The 5,000-nt window shown below is 35.6% G+C and overlaps 1 protein-coding gene across 1 annotated transcript in view; it reads left to right on the top strand.

Moving 5' to 3' along the window:
- Positions 1-1,880, top strand: part of LOC138865266 (U-scoloptoxin(01)-Cw1a-like) — a 15,298-nt gene extending 13,418 nt beyond the window's left edge. Inside the window, exon 2 of the mRNA XM_070135203.1 lies at positions 1-1,880. This exon is cut by the window's left edge and continues 1,237 nt beyond it. The gene's annotated coding sequence lies outside the window, so the exon portion shown is untranslated.
- Positions 1,881-5,000: the final 3,120 nt, after the last annotated feature.

Genomic DNA, 5,000 nt, shown 5'->3' with positions numbered 1-5,000 from the left:
GAAACGGCAAAAAATATAAAAAGCAATGATCATAATATTAATAACAATGATACTAATAATAGTAATAGTAGATAATGATAGAAATTGAATTAATAATGATAATAATAGTAAAAATAATGATAATAATAATGGTAGTAATAATGAAATTAAATTAATAATGATAATAATTGTAAAAATAATGATGATAATAATAATAATGCTAGTAATAATGTATATAAATTGAATATAATAGTAACAATAATCAAAATAATGATAATAATGAATAATAATTATAATGATGATAATAGTCATAATAACAATGATAATTATTGTTCTTGTAATGATGCCAATAATAATAACAATTATAATTATAACAACAATAAAAGTAATGATAATAAGGTAATTTTCTATATTACGTCCGTATAACCGATATCGACGATTTTGGTATCGTTGGATTCCTCTCACTCTCCACATTGCAAATATATAGTTTTAATTGCGCGGAAACCTCCCGTTAGCGACAAACTTGGCCCCGATAGCAGGGGAGGGCATGAAAGGTTCCAGGGAAAATGCGGGGTTAAATAGCTCTGATAATATAACGCCCTGTGAAAATAACCATGGTTATTCACATAATGCTTGAAATTGCAACTAGCCAGGAAAAATGCTAGAAATATGCTTCCGCCACGGCCTCCTCCGTCGGGAGAAAGCTGTATCCTCCGGCCTAGGACCTCCTGCCGGACGCACCCTGCCTCCTTAACATTCTGCAGCAAAGGCGCACCCTCCCTACTAATTAGCGGCATTAATCAATCAGGTTAGTACCTTAAAAATCCTAGGTTATTGTTGGTTATCGGCTCCGCATCTAGTTCGTGTGCGCTCTATCCTGCCGTGAATACGTGGTGGAGGTTTTGTTTCCTCGGCGGGGGTTGGGGGGCGGCAGCCCCCCCCCCAGGGGGGGTCGCAGGGGGCACAGCCCCCTTCAATGGAAAGTCATGTGAATAATCATGATTATTTTCACTGTGAGGTTATATTATTAAGGTAATTTCATATATTACGTCCGCCGCTCCGACATCGTCGCCCCCGATATTGGGGCCAAGTTTATCGCTAGCAAGGGGTTTCCGCGCAATAAAGCCTACATATTTGCATTGTATAAAGTGAGAGGAATCCAACGATACCAAAATCGTCGATATCGGTTATGCGGACGTAATATAGAAAATTACCGATAATGAAAACTATAATGATGAAAATGATAAAAACTATAATGAAAGTATCAGTAATGATAATGATAATGACAATAATTTTGATAACTATAATGATAAAAAAGGGTAATGATGATAAAAAATATAAAAAAACAACAATGATAATAAAAGAACAAAAATAGAAATATTGATAACAATAATAACCATGATCATGCAGATGATGACAGTGATGATGATTATAATGGTGATAGTAGTAATAATGGCAAGAATCATAATCATATTCATGATTATAGTAATAGCAACAAAAATATGAATCATTATAGAAAAAAATATATATTGATAATGATAATATCCATAATATTGATGATAACATCAACGGCAATTATAGTAAAAACATAATTCATTTTGACAATGTTATTGAAAGTAAAAATCATAATGATCATCAAAAAATCATAATATCATTAGTGCACAGAATATGACTAACAAAGGTAATAACAATATTAGGATTATTAATAATAAAATCAAGAACAAAAGAAAGAGTCATAGATGTAGTAATAACCATAATGACAATAAAAATAAAAATAAGTAATGATAAGCGTTAATGATAATCGTATGATAATTATAATGATGAAATTATTAATGTAATCACAGAAATTACATTAATAATAATGTTAATGATGATTCATATAGTAATAATAAAAATAATGATAATAATAATTGTAATTTTTATCATCAGTATTGTTATTATGAATATCTTTATGTTATCATTATCAAAATTATAATAATGATAAAAACGTTAAAAAAATGTTAATGCTGACAATGATAACAATAATGATAATGATAATAGTAACGACAATATTATTAAGAATGATGATATTAGTAATAATAATGATAATAATAATGATAACAACAACAATGAAAAATCAGTTAGAGTATCCATTTACTTTCATAATAAATGATAATCATCGCGACAATAATAACGACAGTAATGATAACAGCACTAAAAGTAATATATTTATTATTGAGGAATAATGATAATAATAAACAATAATAATGATACTACTACTATAACAATAAAATTATAATAATAATTTTAATCATAATAACAATAAGGATATTAATAATAACTATGATAACAGAAATATGATTATGATAACAATGACGATGATGATGATAATGATTATGGATAACCAATCATTTATGAAATACTTGTATATGATATAATTATCTATTAGTTCCATATTGTTTCTCTAACGATAATACTGGTCGAAAAAAGACCGTTCTCAAGGCCAACGAATATCACACTCGCAGGTCAGGACGCGGCACAGGAGTCGCTTTTGGAGCGAGTGGTCCCAGACCTTGAAACTCTACGTGGTAAAACACCCACCGTTCACACCAACACTTCCGACATTTCTGACTGCTGAGATTAGTGAGTGGGAATTGAACAATGCACTAAGCAAAGGCAAGGCGTCCGCCCTAAGTGAAGATGGAATTACCTATAGTGTCCTTCGCCTTATAGCCCAGGTACCTGGTAATCCCCTTTAGCACCTGTACAGGTTGAGCTTGTCACAAGGTATTCTACCTGACTCCTGGACGTGCAGTCTAATCATCCCTATACCGAAACCAAACACTGATAAACACCGCCCGATTTCACTAACCTCATGTTTATGCAAAGTCCTAGAAAGGTTACAAGGTAAAGTATCTCACAGACTGCACGGACTCTTACCGGGACGTAGTACACAACATTGCTTTGCAGAGTATTTTTCAAGCTTTAATCCAGGGAAGCACAGTTTTTCTTGATCTTAAGCCAGCTTTTGACATTGCAAACAGAGGAGTTCCACCTCACAGCCCTTTGAACTTGGGACGCCACAAGGAGTTCTCAGCCCTATGCTGTTCAATGTCCTTATGCACAAATTGGTGACAAATATTCCACTTGGGGATGGGGAATCTATTATATGTTATGCTGATGACATATGTGTCAGTGCATCATCATATGAAAGAATGCCAAGAATTCTCGACGAACACATAACTGAGAAAGCAATGGCTCTCAACCCGGGCATTATACCCCCACCCACGTTTCACATAGGAAACCAGGAGCTTAACATGTGTTATAAGTATAAATATCTCAGGGTGAACGTAAATGATGCAGACCTGATCACTTCTCTGAAGAAGAGACTGGGAGAGATTGAAACCGCTGAAAGTCCTAGTCGGAAAGGGACATGGCATCAATGTTAAGCTCGCTAGATTGTTTTACTTGGCTTTTATAAGGTCAGTTGTAAACTACCATGCACTACACTTATTGTAGTATAAGGAATCAGAAATAAATAATTTGGAGATAGTACAAAACGAAGCTATGAGGATTATCCCCGGCGCCCCGAGAACAGCAAGGACAGTGAACATGAGATCAGAACTAAACACCATCCATTTTTGATAGAATAATATTTGTTTGGGGTCAGACCTCAGAGTGAACACTTGTACCTCACATATTTCCAAAAAACAGCTGCAACATAAAATCACGCAAGCAGACGAGGCTAATCAGACACACGAGCGTTCTCTGGTACACAAAATTTGCATGAACATTGCCAAGCTTAACGTCCCCATCAGTAAGATACCAACAGGTCGATCCATTCCCCCGTGGAAAAAATCATCAGTGATTGGCACTTTACATGTCTACCGCAAAAACAAAACAAAACAAAACAAAACAAAAAATAGTGTACCAAACTGTGTTGAAACAAATTGCTTTGGCGACGGTAAAGGAACACTTAGAATTTATGGGCGATTGTGTACGAGTGTTACGCTGACGGATCCGTACAGTCTGGATACAAAACTGGTTGTGCTTGCGCTTTATACAAAAATGGTTTATTGCAACATCACGTTCATATGAGAGTACAAAATTGGGCCAGCACTACTCAAACGGAGTTGGCAGGTATACTCCTTGCAACAGAATACTTAATGTCTCGGGGCTCTGGAGTAGTTTTTTGTGATTCTCAAAGCGCTCTTCAGACACTAAGTTCCTTCAAAACAGATGGTGATGAGGAAATTGTGACCTGCATTAAGCGTAACGTAACTTAAGCAAGAGAGCGCAATTTTATCATTCAATTTGTATGGATACCATCTCATGTTGGTGTACGTAAGCACGACCATGTAGACAAATTGGCGAAAGAGGCTTGTAGCAAAGATATTGTAAATATAGATCTTGGAATGCCTCTTGCTAGTGTTGCACATATAGTAAAAAGTTCTCATAATGAAGAACTGATAGATCTGACGAGTTCACAAAGGCCTGAAAGCTGTAGTATAAGGCACTACGATCAGTATAGAGATTGTAAGCCCTCCTATGGGTGGCGCCGAAGGAAAACCAGACAATGTGACGTGGTTATTGCCAGAATACGTTTAGGTTATAGAATGTATTGGCAACTGCAAGGTGCAAGAAGTGCAGATTAATCTAGATGTAGACTGTGTAGCGAGGGAAATAAGCGAACGCTTGAGCATTATATCTCGGCGTGTCATGTCATACAGCCTTTCAGACCAACTAACATGAGGTATAAAGAACTATGTGATTATTTTATAGCATCTGATACATTGGAAGATATACTCATGCTATATCCTAATTTACTATGTAAAACTATCATAATCATCAGGCCTATCTTCCGGCGCCTATGACTCCGCCCCTATTTATAGGGGCGGAGTCAAATATAAGCAACTGCACCTGGCTGATGAGCGCGCGGAGCACCTCTGCCCGTTTTAAAACTGGAAGAAAATGGGAAGCTCAAAGTTGATGCTGCACTGTATGGTGCAATATTATTAACTTTGATGATGTTAATGAGGATA

The sequence above is a fragment of the Penaeus vannamei genome, chromosome 20, assembly GCF_042767895.1.
Source record: "Penaeus vannamei isolate JL-2024 chromosome 20, ASM4276789v1, whole genome shotgun sequence".
Lineage (NCBI taxonomy): Eukaryota > Metazoa > Arthropoda > Malacostraca > Decapoda > Penaeidae > Penaeus > Penaeus vannamei.
Note: the sequence above shows the minus strand (reverse complement) of the source record. Positions and strands in the feature narration are given on the sequence as shown.